Source organism: Neovison vison, chromosome 9 (assembly GCF_020171115.1).
Source record: "Neovison vison isolate M4711 chromosome 9, ASM_NN_V1, whole genome shotgun sequence".
Classification (NCBI taxonomy): domain Eukaryota; kingdom Metazoa; phylum Chordata; class Mammalia; order Carnivora; family Mustelidae; genus Neogale; species Neogale vison.
In genome coordinates, this window is record NC_058099.1 from 57,700,092 (window position 1) to 57,715,887 (window position 15,796).

The 15,796-nt window shown below is 39.6% G+C and overlaps 1 non-coding gene across 1 annotated transcript; it reads left to right on the forward strand.

Moving 5' to 3' along the window:
• Nucleotides 1-9,036: 9,036 nt before the first annotated feature.
• Nucleotides 9,037-9,140, forward strand: LOC122917894. The gene has a single exon (XR_006386515.1). It is a non-coding gene; the product is annotated as a U6 spliceosomal RNA (small nuclear RNA).
• The last annotated feature ends 6,656 nt before the right edge of the window (nt 9,141-15,796 follow it).

Here is a 15,796-nt window from a genome sequence, read left to right on the forward strand (position 1 = left end):
AGTTTATATTTTTCCAGGAATGCATCCATTTCATCAAGGTTGCTAAGCTTATTGGCATATAACTGTTCGTAGTAACTTCTGATGATTGTTTCTACTTCCTTGGTGTTAGTTGTGATCTCTCCCCTTTCATTCATAATTTTATGAATTTGGGATTTCTCTCTTTTCTTTTGGATTAGTGTAGCCAGTGGCTTATCGATCTTATTGATTCTTTCAAAAAACCAGCTTCTAGTTTCATTGATACGTTCTACTGTATCTCTGGTTTCTCCCTCATTGATCTCAGCTCTAATCTTGATGATTTCCCTTCTTATGTGTGGAGTTGGTTTGATTTGTTGTTGATCCTCCAGTTCTTTAAGGTGTAGAGACAGCTGGTGTGTTCTGGATTTTTCAATTTTTTTGAGCAAGGCTTGGATGGCTATATATTTTCCCCTTAGGACCGCCTTTGCTGTATCCCATAGGTTTTGGACCGAAGTGTCTTCATTCTCATTGGTTTCCATGAATTGTTTCAGTTCTTCTTTGATCTCCTGGTTGATCCAAGCATTCTTAAGCAAGGTGGTCTTTAGCTTCCAGGTGTTTGAGTTCCTTCGGAACTTTTCCTTGTGATTGAGCTCCAGTTTCAAAGCATTGTGATCTGAGAATATGCAGGGAATAATCTCAGTCTTTTGGTATCGGCTGAGTCCTGATTTGTGACCCAGTATGTGGTCTATTCTGGAGAAGGTTCCGTGTGCACTTGAGAAGAATGAGTATTCTGCTGTTTTAGGGTGGAATGTTCTGTATATATCTATGAGGTCCATCTGGTCCAATGTGTCGTTCAATGCTCTTGTTTCTTTATTGATTTTCTGCTTCGATGATCTGTCTAATTCTGAAAGAGGCGTGTTAAGATCACCTACGATTAGTGTATTCATATCAATATGACTCTTTATCTTGATTAACAGTTTTCTTAAGTAATTGGCTGTTCCCATATTGGGAGCATAGATATTTACAATTGTTAGATCATCTTGGTGGATAGTCCCTTTAAGGATTATGTAGTGTCCTTCTGTATCTCTGACTACAGTCTTTAGTTTGAAGTCTAATTTATCTGATATGAGAATCGCTACCCCAGCCTTCTTTTGAGTCCCATTGGCATGAAAGATGCTTCTCCACCCCTTCACTTTCAGTCTGCGTGTATCTTTAGGTTCAAAATGGGTCTCTTGTAGACAGCATATGGATGGGTCCTGTCGTTTTATCCAATCTGCAACCCTGTGCCGTTTTATGGGTGCATTGAGGCCATTCACATTGAGAGTGATTATTGATAGATACGTTTTTATTGACATCGAGTTACCTTTGAAGTCTTTCTTTCTGTAGACTGTCTCTATATTTCTGTTCAATGCTATTCTTGGGATTTTTCCTCTTTTATAGAACCCCCCTTAATATTTCCTGCAGTATCGGCTTGGTGGTTGCATAGTCTTTTAAGTCTTGCCGGTCTTGGAAACTCTTTATCTCTCCATCCATTTTGAATGTCAGTCTTGCTGGATAAAGTATTCTTGGCTGCATGTTCTTCTCATTTAGTGCCCTGAATATATCTTGCCAGCCTCTTCTGGCTTGCCAGGTCTCTGTGGACAGGTCTGACGTTATTCTGATGGGCTTCCCTCTGTAAGTTAGGAGCCTCTTTGCCCTGGCAGCTTTCAAGAGATTATACCTACAATTATAATTTCTCAATTTGACTATCAGGTGTCGTGATGTTTTTTTGGAGTGTATAATCTTGGGTGGAGACCGTTCAGCCTCTAGTACATGAACGCTGGTTTCATTCGCGAGATTCGGAAAGTTTTCATGAAGGACTTGTTCCACGACATCTTCTAGACTTCTTTCTTTCTCCTCCCCTTCAGGAATTCCAATAATTCTGACGTTGGAACGCTTCATGGCATCACTTATTTCCCTAATTCTGCTTTCGTGGGATCTAAGCTGTTTGTTCCAGGCTTCCTCCTGATCCTTTCTCTCTATCTGTTTGTCTTCCAGATCACTAATTCTATCTTCTGTCTCAGTTACCCTAGCTTTGAGAGAGTTTAGATTGGATTGGAACTCATTGAGAGCATTGTGGACCTCCTCCCTGGTAGCTTTAAGCTCCGCCCTAACATTGTGAACATCCTGTCTGGTTGCTTTCAGTTCGGCTCTAATCAATTCTGTTTGGTCATCCATGGCTTTCTCCAACCTAGCTATTGCCTGGATAATTGTTAGCCTGAATTCTCTTTCCGACATATTGTCTATGTTGATAGCCGTTAGCTCTGTTGCGGAAGGTCCATCTGTATTTTTCTTCTGTTGGGCATTCCTCCTCCTAGTCATTTTGGTGGGAGAAGACTGAACAGATGTAGCTGGATGTATCAACTCTGGTGCAGTCAAGGTGCACCCTGGAACACTTCCTGATCTCCGTCTCAGAAGCCTCAGTCTGGGTGCAGAAGCTGAATAAATTCCCCCTTGGATGCTGGCAGTGCAGGTTCCAAGTTAAAGACCCTGGGGGCGCAGGATCTTTTGCTCGTCCCCAAAGCCAAGGCAGTGGCGGCTGTCTGGGAGCTCCTGACCGCCAGAGAGGTTCCAAGCAGCGATCGCACACTGAGATTTTGCCACCGGCCGGGGCTGGGAGTGCCCGGCTTGCGCGCACCTCTTTTCAGAGGCGGCTGTGGGTCGGGCGCGCGTCTGGGGCACTGAGAACGGGGCGCTGGTCCGTAAGCCGCAGGCTGGGCTTTTGCGCGCCTCTGTCCGGGGAAGAGTTTCGCGGGCGCGAGGCTTAGACTTTGAAACAATGGCCCGGGTCTAGAAGCGCCCCAGGGCCTTAGAAACCCAGGAGAGCTGGAGCGACGTGCACGCGCATCTCAAGCTTTGTGGTAGGGCTAGCGCGCGTTCTGCAGACCGGCTCCCATCCCCTCACAGGAGCCGGAACCCCGCGCTCTGGGGCGCGCTGGCGGCTTAGGGACCAGGAGCCGGTTTCTCCGCCGCATCTCTCTGCCTCCGCGCCGGGGAGGCCGTCTGGGACCGGGGACTCAAGCCCCTGTCCCTAGCCGCCCCGATTCCCACAGTTTGCCCCCGCGATCCTTTGCTCTTTTGGAGTGCTTTCAACCAGTCTCCGAGTTAATGCTGGTCCCCAGACGCAGGGCACTCTCGCTCGTATCGGGGTATTACTTTCCCACCGGTCGCCTCTGGTGGCTCCCTCCCCCTTTTGTTTATCTTCCGATCTCAGTCCGCTGTTCCCATTCCGCTTTACCTGCTCACTGGCGTCTTCTGCCCCTGTAGAGATCCAGACGTGTATAATTCTGATCTCAGGCTGATTTCATGGGTGATCAGAGTTCTTTGGTAGGTAATCAGCTCACTTTGGGGTACCAGCTGAAAAGACGCCTCTTCCTAGTACCCCGCCATCTTGTCCCCCCCCCTCATTTATTTCTGTTACTTCTTTTCCTACAACTTCTACTACATCAAACTCTATCATTTAAGCACTCAAACCCAGAAAATAGTATTTTCAATGGAAGCATGGAAAGGCAGTCCTTTCTTTAATGGCAATGCCTAGTTTTAAATCTATAAACTTCAACATTTTATTTTAAATATCAGTTTTTAGGGGCGCCTGGGTGGCTCAGTGAGTTAAAGCCTCTGCCTTCAGCTCAGGTCATGATCCCAGGGTCCTGGGATCAGGTTCTCTGCTTGGCGGGGAGCCTTCTTCCTCCTCTCTTTCTGCCTGCCTCTCAGCCTGCTTGTGATCTCTGTCTGTCAAATAAATAAATAAAATCTTTAAAATAAATAAATAAATAAATATCGATTTATAAACATTACCTCTCTTTTCTCTGTATTCCTTCTGAACCACATTGATATTGTTAAAAAAAGTTTCATGGGAGGTGCTCTGAAGGCATGGAGAGAGTCTCACAAATTTTTGAGATACGCTTCCTGCTCCAATATAAAATCAACCAGATCCATTTTATTTTAAAATGTATTTAAAAAGAGATCAAAGATGTTAAAGTAAAAGCCATACTATACAAGATGTAAGATTAGGAGCTAGGATTTTTTAATTAAATGTATTCTGTTTAGTGACACTGGTTTTGTTTTAAAAATGGAAGTTTTTTAACACCTTCAGGTTATATCCTAATGGCATCCTAGCAACTGAATAACTGAATTAACAACAATTTAAAACAATGTTTACTGTCTGTTATTTAAGGATGAGGTATTATTTCGTGACTTAAATATATAATAGTTTGAAGAGACTACTCTGAGGGAAAAAGTATATAAATTTGCAATACAAATAAGAAAATCCCACATTGAAAATAGAGCTATGATTGATACAAGATTGACAGAGAAAACAAAATAAAGAGCCTACGTCTAGTTATAGTATTCTATAGTGTAAATAGAGCAGGCATTAAAATGACTAGAAAAGCAAGATAGAATGCTAACCATTTTTTACTAGACCCTATATCAGAATGACTGATTGAAATGCCATGTTTTTCCTTCTCTTTCATCTCTTCTTCACTGAAATTTATTTGCCCAAAACTGACCATATAGAATGTGTTTTGAAATTTTTCTCTCTATAGGTTCAGGGAGCACGGATTCCCCCAGTGTGAGTATCACAGAAAAGCATGTCCTTCGCCTTCTTGACTTAAGTGCAGATTTATTAGCAAGAGGATCCACTTACCTTTGGGTAGTTATGACATAACAAACCAGATTTGAATTATGCAGGATACATTTAAAAGTAAACTTTCTGTTTTATAATAGTTTTAGATATGGAAAAGTTGTGGAGATAGTGCAGAGAGTTCCTATATACCCACACCTAATGTCTCCTGAGTTAATATTCTCTATAACAACAGTTATATTTGTTACAACTAATGAACCAAAATATATAAGTAATGAACCAATATACATTTTATTATAGATCACAGAACACTAAATCAAAGTAGTATGAGTGTATTAATGGTAATGGAGGTGATAATTGAATGGTCTGAGGATAATGCAAGTGTTGGGAGTACTTGGAACTAGGCTTTAAACATTGTCATAAAAATCAACCCCTCATTTTTTTTTCCTTTTTGCCATAATTTCATTCTGCATTCACTTCATTAGTATCATTCAGACAAAAATTCCCAACATAGAGGAAGTATGAGCATAGGAGCTTCAAGCTCACATTTACATTCTCAGTAATCTTGATACTCATGTCTCCCACAAATATTGAGATGGTCTTCATTGGACTGCTTCAGGTCATGGGATCCCTTCTGAGTCAATCACTATGAGACTACACTTGGTCTCAGCCAAGAGACCGAGAAGTGATAGGCAATCACCATGAGAAACTGAACATGTGGATTGGCCAGACCAGCATCACATCCACCCCTGGATCCAAGAATTAGGTTAGCTTTCCTAAATAACTTAACCCAGTGATGGGACAGATGTTTCTCAAGAGTAAATTAAGTTTCTGATAGGAGAAGGAATACATACTGCATATCAAGAAGGCAAAACCATCTGATCTCTACTACAATGTGCATATGAGTAGGTGTCTTAACCTTGAAAGAGTCTCTAGACATACTAGTCTACAATCATATTTACTGTAAATTGAATCTAGGAAAAGTTATGGTTGAGTTTTTCTATTTCTATGGAAATTGTAAAAGAAAGGAAAAGATGTTCTTTTCCTTTATATCAGTTATCTTCAAGCTGATTATCTCTGTTTTTAAGTAAAAATGAGAAACCAATTCAGGCCCAGAATTTAATGACTATTTCCCTCACTGCTTAATGGCATAAAATAACCCAAATTCCTCTAGCAAATATTTTTCTGATACTCTATATACACAGTGTTTTACAAAACGATTAAATAATAACTAGAGATAGTTCAAATTTTCATTTAGGTTGCCAGAATATTCCTTCACCGAAATGGCAACAATGGTTAACAATGTATGGTTTAAGAACTGTAAAAAATATTTACAAATAAGATATCTTATAATTCAAAGAGCAACCAATTAAGATCCTGCAATTATCAGTTCCATGTTAAAGAGGAAACAATGGAGTCAAAGGGACAAAGTAAAAAATCACAAAGTTAGTTAAGTAGTCTTATCAGATGACATTTAATGTCCCTTCCTATCTTCTTTGTTTTACCTGTTACAAGAGCATTTGGGTAATTTTGCAGCCTCAGGCACAGCCATCGAAATCCCCTTTGTGTGGATTCTGGCCAAATTCAAAGGGCTACAACATAACTGTTCTTCTCCTTATAGAACCTATGTACAATTTTTGCCCTTTCCCCAGACTTCCTGTTAATGTTAAGGCATAAGACTCCATGGGATCATCCAGTGCCTACATCAAAGCAAGCTAGAAGTTGGAAGAAATTATAAAACACTGAAGGTAAAGCTTTGACCAACAGGAGATTACAGTAAGAAGAGAATAAATTCTTCTCCATTCCTTTCCATGCATACCCTGTCCTGAGAACCAGTCATTAATAAGACCTCTAGGGAGATAGTCCCATGAGAATAAAGCATTCAATCAATCAATCATACCGAATACTACACAGTGGTTAGTTAGGGATTGCACCCCTGTATCAGCTCTCCATTTTTGCCTGTCTCAATCTCCTCTGCTCTCATCCCTGTTCCCAAAACTCATACTCTTGGAGAAGGCATTAATGCGTAAGTCTTTGCTTCAGGCTCTGTTTCTAAGAAATAGTTTAAGACAACTGATATCAGCAATGGCCCTAGAAAGTGGACCCTTAGGATCATTTTTTAAAGCTGCGTTACTGACCAGTTTTATTTGCAATAGGGATCCCTTTGCTAGTGTTACAGGGGCTGATGATTACCTCTGGCATAGCATGACATCACAATTACTAAGGCTTTCCCTTGTGGTTAATTGGGATAAGGTGCAGGTGGAAGATAAGACCTTAAGATATGCAGTGGTGGTATGCTTATATGGTGTGGGACAATGATAATTATAGGGACTGCAGACTGGGCTGGCCTTTGTTAATGATACGGGAATCTTTGAAAGAGAAAATTATAGGCTTAGAGCAGTCAATTGCCAACTTGAGGCACTCTGAAAGCCACAGGCCCTGTATGGCTTCATTTATGCAGAGCCTCAACATCTATGGGTACAGGGCACTTTGCAGAAAATCAGACCCAAGATTTAATTTTAAATGTGAAAGAAATACAAAGGAAGCCAAATATGTTGCCTTCAGAGATCTCATCTATTTAGTTTAAGATTGTAGCTGGAAAAGAGCAAGATTTTGAAAATGGAGATGGAGGCTTTTTTTGGACAGAACTGAGATCTTTAAACAGTTTGTCCCCCTTGAAAGAAGAGAGCAGTTTTTCTAGCATGGAGCACATATGAAGGCCTCAGAGAGGCAGATGCCTCCCAAAAAACTGCTTGTGCTTTTCATGAGCTACATGGTCAACACATATTTCCAGTCCTCTTACAAAGCAAGAGAATCTAGTACTCCCTCCAGGATAAAGTCATTTAAACACCAGTTGGAATTATAGGACCCTATTGACAGATACAGGGTAGAAACTGTGGGATAATTGTGGTAGTGTATCCTAAAAGCATCAGACTATAGTTGTAAAATGTTAAGTTTGGTATGGGTAAACTTCCCTGGGAAATGGACTCTGAGATGGAGATTTGCATGCAAGCTTTTACTAAAGAGCACTCTTGGAAATGTCGCTTGGGTCACTGGGGAGGAGAACAGGATTGGGCAAAGGGAAAAACTGAACTGCTGGGTCTTAGTCAATCCCATAAAGAATTCTGGACCACCTAAGTTGTCTGAAGTTGTATCAAAGGAAAAGGGCTTTGAATAGCTTCATAGAGCAGTCATTGATGTATGCTGACCACTGGTGGGAGAAGAATTTGTTTGAGGCAACTCTCTGTGGCCAAAGACAATACTCAGAAACAGACTCAGTTGTGAAACATTGACCAGCACCTGGCAAGAGCCAGGGAAAACCATACCTCAGTCCTGAAAACAGAATTGGGAAGCACACCACAACAAACACAATAATGTGGGAGAATTTATTGAATTTAAGCCATTCATTCCTAAAATTAGAGTCAATGCATGAATTAGAGGCAATCTCTCAGAATCTTCTGAGGTGATTTTTTGAAGCCTGGACACAGTCTTAGCCTACAGGAAATGGGGTGGGAATGTCAGTACTTCCTTGCCAAAATATGAAGGTAAAAAGAAATACTTAAGGAAATAGAGAGGTTAGGATGGATTGTGATATAAACTTGAGAAGGAGAAGCCAACTTAATGTTTCCTGTTCTCTGTAGGATTGAATGGCAGTGGAAGGTGATGCCATGAAAATGTGTTCCCCAGGGTAAGGAGGAGTAATTAGATTCTTAAATGGAAAAGTATAGGTGGAAGCACTTATTGTTCAGAGGCAAGATAGATTTAATTACTCTAATAGCTAACATGGCTATAATGGAAATCAGGGTGTCTTGATATGCATATCTATGGTGATAGCAAATAGATCATAATGTCCTCAAGGAAAGATAGATAAGTGGAGTAGAGTGTTTCTTGACCTATATAACAAAAAATAAATAGATAAGTTGATAGCTTTTGAATTGATAACTGGGGTTATCCATCAAAATGGAAAGTTGTCCTTCCTCACAAAAATTCCAGACTTATGTTAGTTCACAGACCAAAAAGCCATTGGTTGAAGGGGAATCCAGGTCTCTCTGAGAGTGAACTCAGCCATATTACTGCAAGTAAATTAGATAAATACTTCCCTGATCTTTTTCAAAATGGACTTGTGGCGAATACTGGTATAACTGTATAGTTGGAAACATGAATTAAAGATTGATAAACAAAGATTCTGAACCGAGACTGATAATGGAGGAACTGATATACCATGAATAGAGGCCTTGGATGCCTGATGATAGGTAGAGTTTTACCCTAAGACTGTGTCACAATGCAATGTATCTAACGTGTCCATACAACTAACACACTGTTGTTTCCCTGGTCCCCAGGTGGGTAATTGAATACTGATATACTCAACACCTGACAGAATCCTCACATATATCTATGATCTGTGGAATAAGAACAATTTTGGTAGGAAAAAAAAACATCAATAAACAACCAACCCTGTACTTGCTTCTGCAGCACATATATTAAAATTGGAATGATGCAGAAATTAGCACACACCCTACACAAGAATGACACGCAAACTCATGAAGAGTTCCATATTAAAAACAAGCAAAAATCCCCAAAAAAACCAACTAGAAGCTCTCCTCTAACCTGAAGAATATATAAAAGCAATACCACATTGCAGGAATTACAATGATAAGCATCACCATCAAATACTTAAGGAAAACAGGAGTAGTGTTTCCTATGATATTTCCATGTAATTCATCTGCTAAGCTGTTAGAAAAAAGTCAGTCCCACGGGCACCTGGGTGACATAAGTATCTGCCATTGGCTCAGGTCTCAATCCTGGGATCCTAGGTTGGAGCCCCCTAATGGGTTCCCTGCTCAGCCTGCCTCTCCTTCTGCCCCTCCTCTTTCTTGTGCTGACTCTTTCGTGCTCTCTCTCTCTCTCTCTCTCTCAAATACATAAGTAATAAAAATCTTTTTTTAATTGATCCTAACTGATAGATGGCTATAGAATGACTACTTTACACTTACCTATGATATAGCCCCAAGTGCAACCGCATGCTTAATATGTTATATTTACTGATGCAATACTACATTCCTCTGGCACTCAACACACATGAATTTATTTGGAAATTACATTCCTCTTGATTCCAACAGAAAAAAGGACCAGAACTAGTTTGCCATCACATAATAGGAATAGCATAATGGGAACAGCATTCACTCGTTGTCAGAGGGCTATGTTAAATAATTCTCATGCTCATGATATGTTCTGCAAGAACACTGATCCTATTATTCTGCAAAACATCATGCCGGGTTACTATAATTATGTATCACGCTAATGGGACACAATAATCAGAAACTACCAAGTGTTCTATAAGCCCTAGGAAGATATCAGGATGTCAGAGAGTGAAGAAAAATTCTGTTGAAGATATAGGAGGCTTCCATATCAGGGAATACTTTAGGGGTTCAAGTCAACTAGAGCATATCAGAACATTTTTTTTCTAAGGTGAATACAAATTTAATGTATTTCCTACTTAGAGTACTTGATGAGGCTCTTTGGATTTTTTGAGGCAGCATATAACATTCTTTAAAATACTGTTATGATCCATTTATTGAATGACTCATAAAATGACACTTTTTAGCAGGACTTACAGCAAGAAAGGATTCTGCAAAGTCAAGACTGTGGTGCAAGCTGCTCTATCACTCAAAATATGTGACTCAGAAGATCTGATAGTGCTAGAGATATCTATGGTATATTTAAAATGCTATATTGAATCTCTGGCAAGCCTCCAGAAGAAAAAATGAAGTGTAGAATCATAGACTATAGAGCAAAGTCAAGCTTTCTATAGCCAACAATTTAATTTTCATTGAAAAAAGTAACATCTAGTATTCTACTAGGTCCAAGTACAGAAAGATCCTGACCACAGGATGCCAGATGTCCATGTAACCACACTTCCTCTTCCTAACTTAGGTATTATTAGACCTGCTGAGTTAAAATTTGGGAGTGTAAAGCAGTAACCCATCATACAATACAAATGGTATATGGGATTTAATCTCAGCAGATCTAGAAAGCACGGGAAAAACAGATGAACATGTGGCCAGAACTCCCATATCATTAACCTCAATTGCATTGACATTCTCCTTCAAGGTCATATCTGTGGCCTTCTGTCAACAAATAAAATTAGGACTGCTTCACAGATGAACTGGCTTAAAGGAGATGATGCCCCTAAATGAAACTTCATGACTCATTGAAAATGTACCTCACCTCCTGGAAAAGAAGTGAGGACATCCTACAAATATGGAGGCACCGTGTTGTATTCAGTAGCTGCATACTAAGGAAAGCATCAGTAGAGGACTGGACGGACAGACACTTCTCAGTTTCTACTGGAGATTATCTCAACTTCCCTATCTCTGGCAACCTTGACTCTTGGCAGCCGACTAAGCCACTATTCTGATAACCTACAGTGTGTGGACTTCAGCAGCCTTCATCAGGTGTAATCCATTGTGTCTTATCCCATGGATATTCTGAAATCTCCTCCTCTGGCACTCTCCTCTTCCTGGAAGAATGAGATGTAGGTATATTCAGGGCCACCACAAGTGCATCCAAGAAATCACAATCAGGTGGGTGAAATTTGGTCCTTAAAAGATGGGAGCCAGAAGATAAATTCTACTCCAAACCTGAAAATAAATGTCCTGATCAAAGTTTATCTTTTGGATGATAATCTCATAAGTTTGAATCATCTTGACATTAAGTGATGGCTAGATTAGTAAACCATTCTTATATTTGTTCTCCCCCTTTTATTTCTCATTTCCCTCACTTCTGTTTTTGAGTAACATAGTGGATGGAGCTGAAACATTTGTTTCAGGTTCTGCTCTGTGACCAATTCAGCTAAAATAGAAAAGACAAGAGTTGAGACCAGGCAGCCAGACCCTTATTTGGTTCTTAACCACTACTATCCAGGAATACTTCCAAGGTCAATAGCCTCCCCTCCATTTGCCCTTGTGTTCTGTGCTTAAATAGTCTAAATAAGTATACTGTTCTATATTTCTCCTAAGCTTTGTATATTTTTCTTAAGAATAATTATGTCTTTGAGAAATTACATAGTCTTTGAGATTAGGCTGTCATTTGCTAATTAAATGTTACTCATCAATTCTCTGCGGTAATTTTATTATGTACAGTATAACCTATTAAGAATTAAACTGAAGGGTGCCTGGGTGGCTCAGTGGGTTAAACCGCTGCTTCGGCTCAGGTCATGATCTCAGGGTCCTGGGATTGAGGCCCGTATTGGGCTCTCTGCTCAGCAGGAAGCCTGCTTCTCTCTCTCTCTCTCTCTCTCTCTCTGCCTGCCTCTCTCTCCGTCTACTTGTGATCTCTCTCTCTGTCAAATAAATAAATAAAATCTTAAAAAAAAAAAGAATTAAACTGAAACTACCATATACATTCAATTTAAGATTAATTTTTACTATGGTGCCTCAGCAAGGCATGCAAACTTAGTTCATTGTCAGGAGTAGTTATGGTGTTAAAATATCCCTTAGGCTGACATTATAAAATATCTCCATTTTTAAAAATAAATAAATAAACATAGTTTCTAAAGAGGAGAAAGTTTCTTTCTATTTTTTTTTCTTTTCAGCTTAACAGTATTCATAGTGTTTGCAGCACACTGAGTGCTCCATGCAATACGTGTTCTGCCTAATACCCACCACCTTTTTCCCCCAGCCTCCCACCCCCTGCCCCTTCAATACCCTTAGGTTGTTTTTCAGAGTCCATAGTCTCTCATAGTTTACCTCCCCTTCCAATTTCCATCAATTCCCTTCTCCTCTCCATCTCCCCATGTCCTCCATGTTATTTGTTATGCTCCACAAATAAGTGAAACCATATGATAACGGACTCTCTCTGCTTGACTTATTTCACTCAGCATAATCTCTTCCAGTCCCATCCATGTTGCTACAAAAGGTGGGTATTCATCCTTTCTGATGGAGGCATAATACTCCATAGTGTATATGGACCACATCTTCCTTATCCATTCATCCATTGAAGGGCATCTTGGTTCTCTCCACAGTTTGGCGACCATGGCCATTGCTGCTATAAACATTGGGGTACAGATGGCCCTTCTTTTCACTACATCTGTATCTTTGGGGTAAATACACAGTAGAGCAATTGCAGGGCCATACGGAAGCTCTATTTTTAATTTCTTGAGGAATCCTCCACACTGTTCTCCAAAGTGGCTGCACCAACCTGCATTCCCACCAACAGTGCAAGAGGGTTCCCCTTTCTCCACATCCTCTCCAAAACATGTTGTTTCCTGTCTTGCTAATTTTGCCATTCTAACTGGTGTAAGGTGGTATCTCAATGTGGTTTTAATTTGAATCTCCCTGATGGCTAGTGATGATGAACATTTTTTCATGTGTCTGATAGCCATTTGTATGTCTTCATTGGAGAAGTGACTGTTCATATCTTCTGGCCACTTTTTGATGTGATTATCTTTGTTGTGTGTGTTGAATTTGAGGAGTTCTTTATAGATCCTGGATATCAACCTTTTGTCTGTAGTGTCATTTGCAAATATCTTCTCCCATTCTGTGGGTTGCCACGTTGTTTTCTTGACTGTTTCCTTTGCTGTGCAAAAGCTTTTATCTTGATGAAGTCCCAAAAGTTCACTTTTGTTTCCTTTGCCTTTGAAGACATATCTTGAAAGAAGTTGCTGTGGCTGGTATAGAATAGGTTACTGCCTATGTTCTCCTCTAGGATTCTGATGGATTCCTGTCTCACGTTGAGGTCTTTTATCCATTTCGAGTTTGTCTTTGTGTATGGTGTAAGAGAATGGTCAAGTTTCATTTTTCTACAGATAGCTGCCCAGTTTTCCCAGCACCATTTATTGAAGAGACTGTCTTTTTTCCACTGTATATTTTTTCCTGTTTTGCCAAAGATTATTTGACCATGAAGTTGAGGGTCCATATCTGGGCTCTCTACTCTGTTCCACTGGTCTATGTGTCTGTTTTTATGCCAGTACCATGCTGTCTTGGTGATCACAGCTTTGTAGTAAAGCTTGAAATCAGGTAACATGATGCCCCCAGTTTTTTTTGTTTGTTTGTTTTTCAACATTTCCTTAGTGATTCGGGGTCTCTTCTGATTCCATACAAATTTTTGGATTATTCGCTCCAGCTCTTTGTAAAATACCAGTGGAATTTTGATCGGAATGGCATTAAAAGTATAGATTGCTCTAGGCAGTATAGACATTTTAACAATGCTTTTTCTTCCAATCCAAGAGCATGGAATGGCCTTCCATCTTTTTGTGTCTTCTTCAATTTCTTTCATGAGTATTCTGTAGTTCCTCAAATATAGATCCTTTACCTCTTTGGTTAGGTTTATTCCCAGGTACCATATGGTTCTTGGTGCTATAGTAAATGGAACCGATTCTCTAATTTCCCTTTCTGTATTTTCATTGTTAGTGTATAAGAAAGCAACTGATTTCTGTACATTGACTTTGTATCCTGACACATTACTGAATTGCTGTATGAGTTCTAGTAGCTTGGGGGTGGAGTCTTTTGGGTTTTCCATATAAAGAAACATGTCATCTGTGAAGAGAGAGAGTTTGACTTCTTCATTGCCAATTTGGATACATTTTATTTCTCTTTGTTTTCTGATTGCTGTTGCTAGGACTTCTAATACTATGTTGAATAAGAGTGGTGCGAGTGGGCATCCTTGTTGTGCTCCTGATCTCAACGCGAAGGCTGCAAGCTTTTTCCCATTGAGGATGATATTTGCTGTGGGTCTTTCTTAGATAGATTTTATGAAGTTCAGGAATGTTCCCTCTATCCCTATACTTTGAAGCATTTTAATCAGGAACAGATGCTGGATGTTGTTAAATGCTTTTTCTGCATCAATTGAGAGGACCATGTGGTTCTTCTCTCTTCTCTTATTGATTTGTTCTATCACATTGATTGATTTGCAAATGTTGAACCATCCTTGTAACCCAGGGATAAATCCCACCTGGTCATGGTAATTAATCTTTTTAATGTGCTGTTGGATCCTGTTTGCTAGGATCTTGTTGAGAACATTAGCATCCATATTCATCAGTAATATTGGTTTGAAATTCTCCTTTTTGGTAGGGTCTTTGCCTGGTTTGGGATCAACGTAATGCTGGCTTCATAAAAAGAGTCTGGAAATTTTCCTTCTGCTTCAATTTTTTGAAACAGCTTCAAGAGAATAGGTATTATTTCTTCTTTGAAAGTTTGGTAGAATTCCCTAGGCAATCCATCAGGTCCTGGGCTCTTGTTTTTTGGGAGGTTTTTGATCACAGCTTAAATCTCGTTACTAGATATTGGTCTATTCAGGTTGTCAATTTCTTCCTGGTTCAATTTTGGGAGTTTATATTTTTCCAGGAATGCATCCATTTCATCTAAGTTGCTTAACTTATTGGCATATAACTGTTGATAATAACTTCTGATGATGGTTTCTACTTCCTTGGTGTTAGTTGTGATCTCTCCCTTTCCATTCATAATTTTATTAATTTGGGCTTTCTCTCTTTTCTTTTGGATTAGTGTGGCCAATGGTTTATCGATCTTATTGATTCTTTAAAAAAAAAAAACAGCTTCTAGATTCATTGATATGTTCTACTGTATCTCTGGTTTCTACCTCATTGATCTCTGCTCTAATCTTGATTATTTCCCTTCTTATGTGTGGAGTTGGTTTGATTTGTTGTTGGTTCTCCATCTCTTTAAGGTGTAGAGACAGCTGGTGGATTCTGGATTTTTCAATTTTTTTGAGGGAGTCTTGAATGGCTATATATTTCCCCCTTAGGACCGCCTTTGCTGTATCCCATAGGTTTTGGACCGAAGTGTCTTCATTCTCCTGGTTTCCATGAATTGTTTAAGTTCTTCTTTGATCTCCTGGTTGATCCAAGCATTCTTAAGCAAGGTAGTGTTTAGCTTCCAGATGTTTGAGTTCCTTCCAAATTTTTCCTTGCGATTGAGTTCCAGTTTCAAAGCATTGTGATCTGAGAATATGCAGGGAATAATGTCAGTCATTGGTATCAGTTGAGTCTTGATTTGTGACCCAGTATGTGGTCTATTCTAGAGGAGGTTCCATGTGCACTTGAGAAGAATGAGTATTCTGTTGTTTTAGGGTGGAATGTTCTGTATATATCTATGAGGTCCATCTTGTTTCTTTATTGATTTTCTGTTTCTTTATTGATTTTCTTGTTTCTTTATTGATTTTCTGCTTGGATGATCTGTATATTACTGAGAGGGGCATGTT